Source organism: Bos grunniens, chromosome 8, assembly GCF_055505025.1.
Source record: "Bos grunniens cultivar Pamir isolate PY7600 chromosome 8, Bosgru_T2T1.0, whole genome shotgun sequence".
NCBI lineage: Eukaryota > Metazoa > Chordata > Mammalia > Artiodactyla > Bovidae > Bos > Bos grunniens.
In genome coordinates this window covers 41,376,983-41,394,309 of record NC_141172.1, presented here as the reverse complement: position 1 = coordinate 41,394,309, position 17,327 = coordinate 41,376,983, and the positions used below count along the sequence as shown (strand labels likewise).

The window sequence follows — 17,327 nt, the reverse complement described above, 5'->3', positions numbered from 1 at the left end:
ATTTAGGGAAACATACTCCCAGGTGTAAAACCTGGGCTAGTGGAGAATGAGTGTCATGCATAAACACTTCCATCTTCTATGATCCCTCAAATGCCTAATTATAAGGAGAATTCTACATGGCGTTTCAGAATTCCAGTAAGATGGAACTTCAGCTACCCAGTTGGTGATCAGTTCAATAACATATCTTTGTACCAATGTTTCCACCCTCCCTATTCAATTTTTCCAGTCCCCAACCCCTGTTCCCTCAGATTGCTGTACACAAGCCTTTGACTCAAGCTCTGCTTTCTGGGGCAAACACACTTAGGCTAAACACCTTGCTTCTTTGCTACAAATACAGAGTCACACCTACCATACTGCTTATCCTTACCTTAACTTCAGCTAGTCAAAATATACATGCTACACCAGAGCCTTCCTGAAGGAATCTCATTGTTGCCCCTGCTAATGGCATCCCACATAATGCTAATGCATCAGGGGTCTGACTCTTTGTGACCACATGGACTGTATCCTGCAAGGCTTCTCTGTCCATGGGATTCTCCCGACAAGAATACTGGAGTGGTTTGCAATTTCCTTCTCCAGGGGTTCTTGCTCACCTAGGGACTGAACCCACATCTCTTGCAACTCCTGTGTTGGTAGGTGAATTCTTTACCATTAGGCCACATGGGAAGCCCATACAGATAAAGGCTACTTGTCGAATGTTTTCTCTCATCTCTCTATCATCTGCCCTCGTACCAGCCACCTCTTACAAAAGTAAACATACCAAATTCTTCACTTCTCTTTTAGTCAAAGCAAAAATTTGCATTCTACCAGTACACACAAATAATTATGCTGGACTAAGGGAACATTTCATGCACAGATGGGCTCAATAAAGGACAGAAATGGTATGGACCTAACAGAAGCAGAAGATATTAAGAAGAGGTGGCAAGAATACACAGAAGAACTGTACAAAAAATATCTTCATGACTCAGATAATCACGATGGTGTGATCACCGACCTAGAGCCAGACATCCTGGAATGTGAAGTCAAGTGGGCCTTAGAAAGCATCACTACGAACAAATCTAGTGGAGGTGACGGAATTCCAGTTGAGCTATTTCAAATCCTAAAAGATGATGCTATGAAAGTGCTGCACTCAATATGCCAGCAAATTTGGAAAACTCAGCAGTGGCCACAGGACTGGAAAAGGTCAGTTTTCATTGCAATCCGAAAGAAAGGCAATGCCAAAGAATGCTCAAACTACCGCACAATTGTGCTCATCTCACACACTAGTAAAATAATGCTCAAAATTCTCCAAGCCAGGCTTCAACAATACGTGAACCATGAACTTCCTGATATTCAAGCTGATTTTAGAAAAGGCAGAGGAACCAGAGATCAAATTGCCAACATTGGTTGGATCATCAAAAAAGCAATAGAAAAACATCTATTTCTGCTTTATTGACTATGTCAAAGCCTTTGACTGTGTGGATCACAAACCGTGGAAAATTCTTCAAGAGATGGGAATACCAGACCACCTGACCTGCCTCTTGAGAAACCTATATGCAGGTCAAGAAGCAACAGTTAGAACTGGACATGGAACAACAGACTGGTTCCAAATAGGAAAAGGAGTACGTCAAGGCTGTATATTGTCACCCTGCTTATTTCACTTCTATGCAGAGTACATCATGAGAAATGCTAGGCTGGAAGAAGCACAAGCTGGAATCAAGATTGCCAGGAGAAATATCAATAACCTCAGATATGTAGATGACACCACCCTTATGGCAGAAAGTGAAGAAGAACTAAAAAGCCTCTTGGTGAAAGTGAAAGACGAGAGTGAAAAAGTTGGCTTAAAGCTCAACATTCAGAAAACAAAGATCATGGCATCTGGTCCCATCACTTCATGGGAAATAGACGGGGAAACAGTGGAAACAGTGTCAGACTTTGTTTTTTGGGGCTCCAAAGTCACTGCAGATGGTGACTGTAGCCATGAAATAAAAAGATGCTTGATCCCTGGAAGAAAAGTTATGACCAACCTGCTCCTGCTGCTAAGTCGCTTCAGTCGTGTTCAACTCTGTGCAACCCCGTAGATGGCAGCCCACCAGGCTCCCCCGTCCCTGGGATTGTCCAGGCAAGAACACTGGAGTGGGTTGCCATTTCCTTCTCCAATGACCAACCTAGACAGCATATTAAAAAGCAGAGACATACTTTGCCAACAAGGGTCCATCTAGTCAAAGCTTTGGTTCTTCCAGTAGTCATGTATGGATGTGAGAGTCGGACTGTAAAGAAAGCTGAGCTCTGAAGAGTTGATGCTTTTAAACTGTGGTGTTGGAGAAGACTCTTGAGAGTCCCTTGGACAGCAAGGAGATCCAACAAGTCCATCCTAAAGGTAATCAGTCCTGAATATTCATTGCAAGGACTCATGCTGAAGCTGAAACTCCAATACATTGGCCACCTGATGTGAAGAACTGACTCTTTTGAAAAGACTCTGATGCTGGGAAAGATTGAAGGCGGGCGAAGAGGGGATGACAGAAGATGAGATGGTTGGATGGCATCACTAACTCAGTGGACATGAGTTTGAGTAAGCTTCAGGAGTTGGTGATGGACATAGGGTTACAAAGAATTGGTCACGACTGAGCGACTGAACTGAACTATGCATATAGGGCTTCCTAGGGGGTGCTAGTGTTAAAGAACCCACCTGCCAATGCAGGGGACATAAGAGACTCAGGTTCAATCCCTGGGTGGGGAAGATCCTCTGGAGGAGGGCCTGGCAACCCACTCTAGTATTCTGACCTGGAGAACTCCATGAACAGAGAAGCTTGGTTGGCCACAGTCCATAGGGTTGCAGAGTCAGACACACACACGCACATACTCTGCATATAAATTAAATAGGCAGGGTGACAATATACAGGCTTGCTGTACTCCTTTCTCAATTTTGAACCAGTCTGTTGTTCCACATCCAGTTCTAACTGTTGTTTCTTGACCTGCATACAGGTTTTTCAGGAGGCAGATAAGGTGGTCTGGTATTCTCATCTCTCTGCATGCTCACTAACATTTGTTATTTCTGTGTGGTGTTTTTTTTTTTTTTCCTTGATGATAGCTATTCTGAGGCAAGTAAGGAGATACCTCTCTGTGATTTTGATTTGCATTTACCTGATGATTAGCAATGCTGAGCATCTTTTCATGTGCCTATTGACCATCTACATTTCTTCTTTGGAAAAACATCTATCCAATTTCTCTACCCACTTTTTTTTCCTTTTAAATTTTTATTTTTTTGAATTTTTCACCAGAAACATTTTGTACTGGGGTATAGCTGATTAACAATGTCGTGGTAATTTCACGTGAATAGCAGAGGGACTGTACCCATATTTCAGTTGAGTTGTTTGTTTTTCTGATGGTGAGTTGTTTGTTTTTCTGATGGTGAGTTGTATGAGCTATTTATATATGATGAATTTTAATCCTTTATTAATCATGACATTTGCAAATATTTTCTCCTATTCACTAGGTTGTCTTTTTGTTTTATCAGTGGTTTCCTTTGCTGTAAAAGTGCCTTTAACTAGGTCCTTTTTGTTTATTTTTGCTTTTTTCCCTTTATTTTAAGAGGTGGACCCAAAAATACTGCTGCAATTTATGTCCAGGAGTGTTCTGCCTGTTTTCCTCAAGGAAGTTTACCATGTCCAGCCTTATGTTTAGGTCTTTAATCCATTTTAAGTTTATTTTTGTTTCTATTTTTGCTTTGCAAGTAAATTAATCTGCATCATTTTTCTAGATTCCTATATAAGCGACATTACATGAAATTTGTTTTTTTCTTTCTGACTTCCCTGTGTCTGACAGTCTCTAGGTCCATCCTTGTCTGCAAATGCCACAATGTTATATATGGTATTACAGAATGTTCTAATTTCATTCTTTTACATGTAGCTTTCCAGTTTTTCCAGGGCCACTTATTGAAGAGACTGTTTTTTGTTTTTTTTCCCCCATCATATATTCTTGTCTCCTTTGTCCAGGGGATTGCAAAGAGTTGGACGTGACTCCGTGGGCATGCATGCGTGAGTTAATTCCTGGGCTTTCTATTTTGTTCCACTGATTTATGTGTCTGTTTTGTGTATGAATTTTTCCTTTCCATGTTTATCAAAATTTTACTTGTATATATCTAAAAGTCTAGTTCTTCAAGTTGGTTACCAAAAGTAGCAGTTTCTTCCTTCCCCTACAGTTTGCCTATTTTAAAGGTCATCTTTAAAATTTCTACTCATTTAACCCTTTCGCAGCTTACCTCCATATGTCTTAAAAATATATCAATAGTTGTTCATTTTCAACAGATATTATTATTTCTCCCTTTGTGAAATAGCATGAAGAGTTAGTTTTCACTTTAGCTCTAGAACTATCACCCTTACACATTTTTCCTTCCCCTCTCTTCTCCATAGATTATGTCACTATTTGTATCAATACTCTGTTTACTATGTGCAAATTTTATTCACAGCTAAGAAACTATGACAGGGTTGTTTTGCTCTGCACTACTTTTTCCTTTGCCTGGAATTAATGATTTTTTTTTTTTTTTTTGCTTTTTAATTTATCACTATTTCAACCTCAAACTTTCTGTCAGCTATTTAAATATACTATCAATCAATATGCACATGAGGCATTCTGTAAGTTTTGTCATCTTGGAGAATTCTCTCCTGGAGCCTAGTTGCCAATCAACTATTTGATAGCCATTCTATTTGAAATCTCCTTTCACCATCATCAGACTACTTTACCTTTGTCTTGTGTCACGTCTTCTGTTTCCTGTACTCCATGGTTTTCACTACTTTATTTACTCTTGTATTGGTGGAGGTCACTTCTAAGAGCTTCTGGAAAAGTCATTCATGGGAGATAAATTATTTAAGACTGTGTATGTCTGAAAAGAGTTTTCTTCTATCCCAATACCTGAGTAATATTTAGCTGGGTATAGAAATCCAGGATGAAGTCATTTTTTTTAGAATTTTGAAGGAATTTCTCATTTTATTCTATTTTCCTATACTTTTCTTAAGAAACGTAAAGCCGTATTGATTGCTCATCTTTTATATGAGCCCTAATTTGTTTTCTTACCTGGAAGATTTTAGTACACGTTCTTTGTCTCCAGTGTTTTTAAGTTTCACTATTACTTTGCTGTGAGTCTGTTTTTATTCTAGATTCTCAGTGAGCCCCTTTAACCTGGAAGTCAGGTTCTAATTCTGAAAATTTTGCTCTAATAGTATCACCAGTGATCCTCTTTCTTCGGTATTTTTTGTTCTCTCTTTTGGAGCTGTAACTTATTAAACCTCCTGTTCTGTCACCTATTTTTTTTTCTTTATCTACTATGTTTTTTTCTATCTTATTATCTTTTCAGGCTTTCAATTGAGTTTTTCATTCTGCTATAATTTTGTATTGCTTGCCAAAAACCAGTGGTGTTCTCTGAATATTTATTTTTTTTTAATGAAGCATTCTATTCTCTCTTTGTGGTTACATTATTTTCTATCTCTGAGCTTACTAAGGAAAATAATATTTAAATTTCTTTCTCATTTCAGTATTTGTTTATTCCAAATTGCCTTTTTATATTTGTTTCATTGGTGTTGCCCTTTCTTGTTAGAAGCTTTTCTCTGAATTTTTGTAATTCTTTAATTATCTCCTTACATGAGAGTGAGAGACTGCAAACTCAATAGATTTAGAGTAACTCAGGTAGGGTTTGTGAACTGCAATGAGCTTGAGTCACAGTTGAGACTGTTGAGAGAAAACACTTTGCATATCCTGCCTTAGGGACAAAAAGCCTCATGCAAGAATTCTGGAACCCTGGTAGAGAAGATAGCTGGAAATCTCAGCATTCTGTAAGTATTTGTTCACTTAATTTCCTACTTTTATCATGAAACAACTGTTGATAATGTGGAGAAGGAAGCCTTCATACGTTTTTATGGGATGTAATTGCCAAAACTTGTAATCACCTAAGATATCCTTCAATAGGTAAATTGATAAACAAATTGTGGTACATCTATTCAATGGAATATTACTTAGCAATAAAAGCAAGTGAGCTATCAAACCATGAAGAAAAAAAATAATGAACCTAAAATACAGACTAATTGGAAGGAGCTAGTCTGAGACCTCTATATATTATATTTTATAATTCCAATCACATGGAATTATGGAAATGGACAGCAAAAAGATCAGTGGTTGTCAGGGGTTTAGGGAAAAAAAGGAAGGGATGTGTGAGTGAAGCACAGGGGATTTTTAGGTGGTGAACCTATTCTGTATGCTACTGTAATTCTAGATACCTGACATTATACATTTGTTAAAACCTATGGAACTTTGTGGCAAAAGTAAGCTTTAATCTGTGAACCTTAAAAAAAATCATTTAAAAGAGCAGAGATCTCATGAAGGAAAGCAGACTGTGACAAGGAAATATAACTGTATTACAGCTGTAGGAAACAGCCTCACTGAAGGGAATGGGGGGATGTTGCTGGCCTAAGTTGGGAATGAATAGAGTTTGTTGGACTAAAGACAAAAAGAAACATGTAAAATATCATGTATGAAACAAGATGCCAGTCCAGGTTCAATGCACGATACTGGATGCTTGGGGCTGGTGCACTGGGACGACCTGGAGGGATGGTATGGGGAGGGAGGAGGGAGGAGGGTTCAGGAGGGGGAGCACATGTATACCTGTGATGGATTCATTTTGATGTTTGGCAAAACTAATACAATTACGTAAAGTTTAAAAATAAAATAAAATTAAAAAAAAATAAATAAAGCTCAACATTCAGAAAATGAAAAAAAAAAAAAAGAAAGTACACTCTAATTAATAAAGTTGGTTTCCATGAGGATAGGGCTTAACAAATATGATATATAGGTATATATACTAAATGTGTCTACTGGAATTGAAAAATTAAGAATTGTATGGCAGACAGTGTGAGCCAGGTTTTTTTCTGTTAAAATAGGAATCTACAATTAAGCAAGGGAAGGAGGCCAAAATTATCCATGTGGAAATGAATTAGAGTTTGAGACATTGTTATGTATATATATCCAGATTACATATGAAAGTATAGATAGAAGTTAATTATATTAGTTAGTATACATACGTATAGTCCTTGCTCTGTCAGTTGCAGAGGAGCTATAAGCAACAGTGCCCAGTAGAAACAAGTAAACCTAACACCTGTATCTTGGTTTCTAATATCATTGTTCAATAAACTGGATATTTTGGATCTAGGAAAATACACAAAATAAGCCCGGAACATATTATGGTAACAGATAAAAGCTGGAACAATTTGAGCCACAAAATAAATAAACTAGCATTGTACCATGTCCCAAAGTATTAAATAAATATCTCTTAGTTCATACCAGGTATAAATAATTGATAAAATAAATGAGGATGAAGAGACAAATCTCCCATGCAGAAGAATTTCAAAATAATTTATGTAGGTATTCCAACCTCAAAAAGGAAGACCATCACTACACTCCTTAAATGTGGCCTGCCCATGGTGATTTTCTTCCAAGGAGCAGAGTATAGAAAAGAGGAAAAGAGTACTTTACAGAAGAGAAATTTGTTGTACAGTCACCCTCAACCAGGTGATCAGGGTCAATATCTAGAGTGATAAGTCACATTGAAAGCACATATCTCTGTTATGATGTGATGAAATGTCGCTATACCTCTGTTATCATCTCCCTCTAAACCTATTATTCCAGTCTAGTCATGAGACAAACATTAAGAAAATTCCATTCAAGGGATATCCTACAAAACACTTGACCAGCACAGCTCAAAACAGTCAAGTTCATCAAAAATAAAGGAAGTCTGAGAAACTGTCTCAGCCAAAAGGAGCCTGACAAGTAAATGTGATGTGGTCGTCAGGAAGAAATCCTGGAATAGAAAAAGACATTATTAGGTGGAAAGTAAGAACATCTGATTAAACTGTAGACTTTCATTAACAGTAATGTTTCAGTTTTGGTTCAATGACTGTAGCATATATACCACACTAAGATGGTAATAACACAGGAAACTACATGAAGAAATATTAATATATAGGGATTCTCTGTATTCAAACATTATGCACATCTATAGAAATTCTAAAACATAGTGTATATTAATAAAATTTAAACATAGAAAAAACTACCTAGTCTCAATCATTCTCCCTCAGATATTTCATATAGTAGTTTGTTTTTTATGTCTATAGACTAATTTGTTCATGCGCCTTAATTTTCAAATACTTGACATTACAGTTATTTGCTTCCTTATTTATTTAATCCTTTATAATGATAGATTATATTGCAATTATTTTACTTTATACACGCTCAAAGTCAACTGCAAAAATCTTTAAAAAGTTATCTCAATAAGCCAACCCCAAGGCCATCCATCCTTCTTCCTATTAAAAATGAAATACTATATATACTGTATATAATAGTGAAGGGAGAAGCTAAATATTTGATGTAAATATCAGCTCCACATTATAGCATTATAAATCCCTAGGTTTTTTAATTTCTTAAGAATTATACAAAAATAATTTAAAAGTTATTAGAATCTTAAGATTCATTTTTTTTTCTTTAATGGATCTTTTCCAAATGAGAAGATGAAATAGAAAAACAAGATTAGGTTGTATCTTGGTGGGAGCAAGTAATCATAAGTAATCCTCTCCCAATTAAAATTATATCAATAATAGTTTTATTAACTTCAAAAATATTTACTGAGAACAAATTATGTATAAAATTGTGTAAATATCTGCTGCTACTGCTGCTAAGTCGTTTCAGTCGTGTCCGACTCTGTGCGACGCCATGGACTGCAGCCTACCAGGCTTCTCCGTCCATGGGATTCTCCAGGCAAGAACACTGGAGTGGGTTGCCATTTCCTTCTCCAATGCATGAAAGTGGAAAGTGAAAGTGAAGTCACTCAGTCGTGTCTGACTCTTAGCGACCCCATGGACTGCAGCCTACCAGGCTCCTCCATCCATGGGATTTTCTGGGAAACAGTACTGGAGTGGGGTGCCATTGCCTTCTCCCGTGTAAATATCTACTAGGCAACTAATTGATGTGTTTCACTTTTTTCCTTCCTTCATGTATCAAGTGGGTACTTATTGTTAAACTGTCATGTGAAAGCCTGGAGCTCAGAAGAAAGGCCAGGCTAGAGGGGATTTAGTGGTTTTCTCCCTATTAGTGATGTTTATAGTAGTGGAAGTAGATAATCTCTTCCACTAAATGCCCCTAGAAGAGAGAAGGGAAAGAATGATAAAGAACAGGAAGGTGCCAACAGTAATGTTTCATAACAAATCATCTCCAAGCTCAATGGCATAGAGTATTTCTTCTCATGCTTATGAGTCTCCAGTCTGACTGAAGGTTGACACATGTAAGTTTTGTTCTGAGACTCAGGCTGAAGCGACAGAAGCATCTTTTCAAGGCGATTACAAACGTACAGGCATTTGTTGTTCAGCTGCTCAGTAATGTCGGACTCTTTGCAACACCATGCACTGTAGCACACCAAGCTTCCCTGTCCTTCAGTATCTCCTGGAGTTTGCTTAGACTCATGTCCATTGAGTCAGTGATGCCCCTTCTCCTCTTGCCCTCAATCTTTGCCAGCATCAGAGCCTTTTTCCAGTGAGTCAGCTCTTCACATCAGATGGGCAAAGTATTGGAGATTTCAGATTCAGCCTTTTGCAAATGCTTCATTTTTTACGAATTGAAATTTTGTGCCAATCCAATGTTGAACAAGTCTACCACTGCCATTTCTTCAACAGCATTTGCTCACTTTGTGTCTCTTTGTCACATTTTTATAATTATTTCAACATTTACAATTTTTTCATTGTTTTTAATATTATTTTATTGTTTTTAATGTTATCATGTTCTGTGATCAATGATCTTTAATATTATGATTGCAAAAAGATTGATGCACTAAAAACCTCAGATGGTGGTTAGCATTTTAAAATTAAGGTGCCACATTGGTTTTTCAGACATAATGCTATTGCACATTTAATAGACTATAGTATAGTGTTATCCTAATTTTATATGCATTGGGAAACCAAAAGGATTTGTGTGATCTGCTTTATTGAGATACCCTCTTTATTGTGGTCATCTGGAACTGAAAACTTAAGTGTCTCCAAAGTCTGCCTATGTTAGAAGGCAAGCTAACTCTGCAAACACATTTCAGCTACTCTTTGGGTCAGGTCCACTAAACATCGATTCAGTTCAGTTCATTTCAGTTCAATCGCTCAGTCGTGTCTGACTCTTTGCAACCCCATGAATCGCAGCACACCAGGCCTCCCTGTCCATCACCAACTCCCGGAGTTCACCCAGATTCATGTCCATCGAGTCAGGGATGCCATCCAGCCATCTCATCCTCTGTTGTCCCCTTCTCCTCCTGCCCCCAATCCGTCCCAGCATCAGAGTCTTTTCCAATGAGTCAACTCTTCACATGAGGTGGCCAAAGTACTGGAGTTTCAGCTTTAGCATCAGTCCTTCCAAAGAACACCCAGGGCTGATCTCCTTTAGAATGCACTGGTTGGATCTCCTTGCAGTCCAAGGGACTCTCAAGAGTCTTCTCCAACACCACAGTTCAAAAGCATCAACTCTTTGGCACTCAGCTTTCTTCACAGTCCAACTCTCACACCCATACATGACTACTGGAAAAACCATAGTCTTGACTAGACAGACCTTTGTTGGCAAAGTAATGTCTCAGCTTTTCAATATGCTATCTAGGTTGGTCATAACTTTTCTTCCAAGGAGTAAGCATCTTTTAATTTCATGGCTGCAGTCACCATCTGCAGTGATTTTGGAGCCCCCCAAAATAAAGTCTGACACTGTTTCCACTCTTTCCCCATCCATTTCCCATAAAGCGATGGGACCAGATGCCATGATCTTCATTTTCTGAATGTTGAGCTTTAAGGCAACTTTTTCACTCTCCTCTTTCACTTTCATCAAGAGGCTTTTTAGTTTCTCTTCACTTTCTGCCATAAGGGTGGTGCCATCTGCATATCTGAGGTTATTGATATTTCTCCTGGCAATCTTGATTCCAGCTTGTGTTTCTTCCAGCCCAGCATTTCTCATGATGTACTCTGCGGAGAAGGCAATGGCACCCCACTCCAGTACTCTTGCCTGGAAAATCCCATAGACGGAGGAGCTTGGCGGGCTACAGTCCATGGGGTCGCTAAGAGTCAGACATGACTGACGCGACTTAGCAGCAGCAGCAACTCTGCATATAAGTTAAATAAGCAGGGTGACAGTATACAGCCTTGACGTACTCCTTTTCCTATTTGGAACCAGTCTGTTGTTCCACTAAACATAATACTGACCAAAGCATTGCTCATCTCAAAGTCCAGGTGTATAGAAGTATACTCCACCTCTAGTGAGAGTTGGCTACATCACAGTGTACTGACATGGTTATGGGAAAAGCTGAAGAGCTGGGAAAAAGAAAAGGGAAATGAAGCACCAAAACAGAATATCGAGAAATGTCTACATTTAGGGATCAGTAGACTAAAATATTATTTAGTAGACTAAAGTATTCTTGAGGCTTCCCTGGTGGCTCAGCCAGTAAACAATCTGCTGCAGTGTGGGAGACTTGGGTTTGATCCCTGGGTCGGGAAGATCACCTGGAGAAGGAAATAGCTACCCACTCCATTATTCTTACCTGGAGAATTCCATGGACAGAGAAGCCTGTTGGACTACAGTCCATGGAGTCACAAAGAGTCATATACGACTGAGGGACTAGGGCTTTCCTGATGGCTCTGCAAATAAGGAATGCGCCTGCAGTGTAGGAAACCTGGGTTTGATTCCTGGGTCAGGAAGGTCCTCTGGAGAAGAGAATGTCAACCCACTCCAGTATTTTTGCCTGGAGAATTCCATGGACAGAGGAGCCTGGTGGGCTGCAATCCATGTGGTCACAAAGAGTTGGACATGACTGAGTCCAACTTTCACTTCACTTTCACTTTTTCAGACTAAAATAATTCACTGAAGAAAATTAAAAGGTTACTAGTGTAAGTTTGGAGAAGGCAATGGCACCCCACTCCAGTACTCTTGCCTGGAAAATCCCAGGGACGGGGGAGCCTGGTGGGCTGCCATCTATGGGGTCGCACAAAGTCGGACACGACTAAAGTGACTTAGCAGCAGCAGCAGCAGTGTAAGTTAGGGCCAATTCATACCAAGAGCTTTGTTCTAGATTATTGTGTCACAAAGTTTGGCCATCTATCAGGTGATCTGCAAGTAGTATGTTCTTTTCAAAGTGAAAAAAATAAGAATAATTTTATTCAGATTCTTTTACAAATTTGAAACATAAAGTAAATTATAATTTTCCATAAAATCCTATTGTGCTTTTAAATATCATTATTTTCTTAACAGGTGGCATTTATCTTGGCTAGAGTAAATTCTTCCTGTCAATTTTCTTTCTTTTTTTAATAAGCTTTACTAAAAGTAATTTACATAAACAAAATTCACTACTTTTAAATGTGAAGTTTAAGCAGTTTTGACATGTATAGTTATGTAGCATTGTCATTGCCATGAGCATTATCTAGATATTGAACTTTTGCATCAACCCAAATAGTTCCCTTGTACTCCTTTGCAGTACAAGGGAACTACTCTACTCTCCCCAGGATCTGACAATTACTAGACTGACTCTCTGTCACTATGGCTTTACAATTTTTAGAAGTTTATGTAAATGGAGTCACATAGTTTTTTGGGCCTCAGTTAATTAATAGCATGATTATTTTGTGATTCATCCATAAGAAAATACATCAGTAGTTTGTTCCTTTTCATTGCTGAGTAGTATTCCATGATATGGATTATACCATAATATGTTTAATCATTTGCCAGTTTTTGGTCATTAGGATTGTTTTCATTTCAAGGTTATTATTAATACAGCTTCTCTGTGACCTGGCTCTGAAGGCCATGCTGTTAATCTTTATGGTTTTGTCTGTTCAATGAAGTTCCTGTGAATATTCATGTGCACATCTTTGTGTGGACAGATATTTTTATTTCTCTTTGGTAAATATTTGAGAATGCTATTGCTGGGCTATATGGGTGTATCCTTTGTAAGAAAATCCCACTGTTTTCCACATCTGCTGTATTCCCATCAGCCATGAGCGTCCCGATAGTTCCATACACTTACACTTACATGGCACTAAGCCATGGCACTTAAATTTTAGCTGCAATATCAGGTATGTAGAACTATCTCATAATTGTTTTTATTTGCTTTTTCCCTAATAATTAATGAAGTTCAACAACATTTTATGTCTTTATTTACCATTTGAAATATCTTCTTCCATGAAGTTTCTCTTCAGATACATTGCCCATTTTTTAATTGTTTTTTTCTCGTCTTTCTATTTAGGAATAAGTGTTCTTTATAGAATTTTAATACAAGTCTTATCAGATAGATGTTTTGTATATATTTCACCCAGTCTGTGACTTGCCTTTTAATTTTTTTAACAGTATCTCTCAAATAATAAAATGTTTTCATTTTTATAAAATCTAATATACCAAATTTTTATTTTTTGTAAACTTTATTTTGTAAAATTTTAAAAATTCTTTAATTAAAGGTCACAAAGATTTTCTTATATATTTTATTTATAAATTTTGTAATTTTCTCTAACATATAGATCTATTATCTTTTTCAATTTAATGTTTGTATGACTCATGAGGTAATGTTTGAAATTTATTTTTTTCTTAAATGTGGACTTCCTATTTCAGTGCCATTGTTGAAAATACCATCCTTCTTCCTTGGTATCTTTATCAAGAAAATTGACCTTGTATTGGTGAGTATATTTCTGGACTCTCTTCTGTTACAGTGTTCTATATGTCTATCCTTATGCCAATACTATGCTTCTTGATTACTGGAGCTTTATGATAAGTCTTGGAATCGGGTACTTCAAGTCTTCCAACTTGGTTCTTTGCTTAATTTGTTGTTTTTTAACTCCAGATCCTTTGAATTTATATAAATTTTAGGATCAGCTTTTTAATTATTGCAAAAAAAATCCTACTGAGAATTTGATTGGAATTTTGTTGAATGGATAGATCATCTTAGAATTAAAATGGTAACATGGCTCCCCATTGATAAATGTCCATTTATTTAGGTCTGTCTTAAATTCTATAATCATTGCTTTGTCATTTTCAGTGTGCAAGTTTTACATGTATTTTGTTATAGTGATTCCTATTTTATTTTAAAATATTATAAACATTTTATCAGTTTTCATTTCTAAATGTTCATATTTAATGTATATAAATACAATTGAATTTTCTATATTGACCTTATATTCTCTGTAAAATTTATCTGTTGGTTATCTAGTAGCTTATTATAAAATCCTTAGAGTTTTCTAGTCAAACATTCATGCTGTTTTTTCGTTAACATTTTTACTTCTTCTTTCCCAACTTTGTGTCTTTTTTTCCCTTTCCTTGCCTTATTGAACTAGCTGAAACCTCTATCCTACTGAAAAGAAGTGATGAGAGCAGATAGCCTTGTGTTGTTTCTGTGCTTGGGAATGGCATTTTAGTCCTTTCCCACTAAGTAAAATTTTAGCTTATAAGTTTTTGTAGCTTCCTTTTATCAGTTGATATAATTGCCTTGCATTCCCTGTTTTTATCACACTTGAAATTGAATTTTGGTAAGTGCATTTCCTGGATTTGTTAAGACGATCATATATTTCTTCTGTTTTACCTTAATGATATGATGATTACATTGATTATCTTTTAACTATTATTTGAGAATTGCATTTCTGAGATAAAGTCTACCTGCTTATGATGTATCATCCTGTTTATATGTTGCTCACTTTGATTTGCTAAAATTTTATTAAGGATTTGTTTAAAATTTTGTTCAGGATTTTATATCTGTGCTCATGAGGGATATTGGTGTTTAGTTTTATTTTCTTGGAATGTCTTTGTCTAATATTCATACCAGAGTAATAATGGCATCACAAAATGTTAGGAAGTTTTTGTTCCTTGCCTATGACTTGGGAATTTTTGAGCAGAGCTGATATTGCTTTATGAAACATTTTATATAATTCATCACTGAAAGCATCTGCACCCTAGAGTTTTTGTGGGATAATTTTTACCTACAAATTCAGTTTCTTTACTAGATAAGGGGCTGATTGGGTTCTTATGTCTTCTCAAGTGTTCTGTGGTAGTTTTGGTCTTTTGAAGAGCACTCCACCTATATTATTGAACACATTGCCTAGAATTGTCCATAATTTTCTCTTATCTTTTTTAAATATCAGTTCTTTGGTAGTAATGTCTCCTCTTCTGCTCATGATGTGGACTATTTTTATCTTTTCATATCAACCCAATTACATGTTTTTATTTTATTAATATTTTCAATAGCTGTTGGTAGGCAGATACATATTATTTGGTTTTTTGTTCATATATATAAAACTGCAAATGTGTTATTATTACATCTTTTTTCACAAAATGGCAAAATAGCTTTAAAATAGTTCAGATAGTCTTAAAAATGTTGCTGGAAATTTCAATGCAAATATTACTATTGAGGAAAAAAGTATAAAATTAAGTAGTTAAAACAGTGTCTGTGCAAATATGGAGGATGAATTTGAATGCTAAAGTGAATCAGTAAGTATCATGATTTTGTAAAGATAGTTAAAATGTATTGCAACTTGTAAATATAATGACTTTTAGTTGAAAAAAATTTCATATTCTTTAATTCATTGATACAATGTTTTTCAATAGTGGCTTAAAATCATCAGAATTTCAGCAGAGTATAAAGATCATAAAATAATTGATTTTTTCTAGTACAAATTTATACCTTTCCAGTTAGAACTGATGAATTTTGCTACTAAAGAGAGGTGAAATAAAACATATTCTAAATTTCACCAAGTTAAAGATAGCTATAATTCAAGTTATTGCATACAGAATATAAAACAAGTTGTAAAGTTAATGATAGTATGTACAGAAGGAAAGAAAAGTATACTACTACTAAGTCACTTCAGTCGTGTCCGACTCTGTGCGACCCCGTAGACAGCAGCCCACCAGGCTCCCCCATCCCTGGGATTCTCCAGGCAAGAATACTGGAGTGGGTTGCCATTTCCTTCTCCAATGCATGAAAGTGAAAAGTGAAAGGAAGTCGCTCAGTCGTGTCCGACTCTTAGCGACCCCATGGACTGCAGCCCACCAGGCTCCTGCGTCCATGGGATTTTCCAGGCAAGAAAAGTATATTAATTATCTATTGCTATGTCATAAAATAACCCCAAACCCAGAAACTTAAACCAACTTATATTTATTATCTCATGATTCCTATAGATCAGAAATTTAGGTGTTACTTACCTGGGTGGTTTTAGGCCAGGGTCTCTAAAGAAGTTGTAGTCAAGATGTCAACCAGGACTGTCTTCATCAGAAAGCTTGACTAGGGACTGGGGAATCTGCTTCCAAAACAGCTTACTTTGTCAGGAAGCCTCACTTCTTTTATGATTGTTGGATGAACTCAGGTCCTTGACATGTGGCCTCTCTATGTGGCCATTTGAGTGTTTTCACAAAACGACAGCTAGATTCCCCTGGAGCATGTGATATGAGAGAGAGAGCAAGGAAGAAGCCTTATTGCTCTCTAAGACCTAGTCTCAGAAGCCCTAACATATTCTATTTATTAGATTTGAGCTACTAAGGCCAGTTCACACCAAGGGGAAGGGAATTAGCGTTGATCTCTGGAGGAATGTAAAAAAACTGATGGGCATATTTTAAAATCATAATACAAAAGCTATGGTAAAATTCATCTATAATCTAACACTTTGGGATTTCAGTATCATACTGTATGAAAAGTAATTAGTATCATGTATGCTGTTAGCTGACATTTTGCTTTAAAGCTTGACCAAACCACATTTGGTATACAGATAATAATATGTAAAAAAAAAATATATATATGTATATATTTGTAAAATATATATACAAATATATATATATATTTACAATATATGTATTGTAAAATATATATACAATATATATATATTTACACATATATATATGTAAAAAAAAAATATATATATATATAAGTGCTGGGATGACTTGTTCATTCATCGGTGAAAAGTCATGTCATAGAAGAGTTTTGTTTGTGTAGTGGATGATCACTTTATGCACTGTGGTATAGATTGTCTAAGAGTAAGTACTGCACATTACACCAGTTATATGTATAAAAAGAAGGGTGTTCACTACACAAAGAAAAACGGTGCTCTTATTTGCAAACTGCTTCATTCACAGAATACAGGTGATGGTCAACTACATTATTTGTAACATTCCTTCAATTTTGAGAGAAATAGTGACATTTTAAATACAAACAAATTGCAGCTATTGACTGTAGGTCTTTTCAGCTTTTATGGCAAAGAAAACAGCAGCCATGTAAAATGTTGCTTTTCTAATACATGACAACACTTGTTGTTGAGGTGTTGAGGAAGTGATGGTTG

General features: G+C 36.4%; 1 long non-coding RNA gene across 7 annotated transcripts in view; it reads left to right on the top strand.

The window, feature by feature from the left end:
• The window catches only part of LOC147366967 (uncharacterized), a 216,109-nt gene that overhangs the window by 133,313 nt on the left and 65,469 nt on the right, over positions 1 to 17,327 (top strand). For 5 of the 7 annotated variants that reach the window (XR_015169653.1, XR_015169649.1, XR_015169650.1 and 2 more), the window contains exons 3-5: positions 3,972 to 4,013; positions 5,737 to 5,804; positions 13,624 to 13,688. This is a non-coding gene — a long non-coding RNA (uncharacterized LOC147366967). The remainder of the gene's footprint in view (positions 1 to 3,971; positions 4,014 to 5,736; positions 5,805 to 13,623; positions 13,689 to 17,327) is intronic. The other 2 variants (XR_015169651.1, XR_015169652.1) reach the window with 1 other exon arrangement.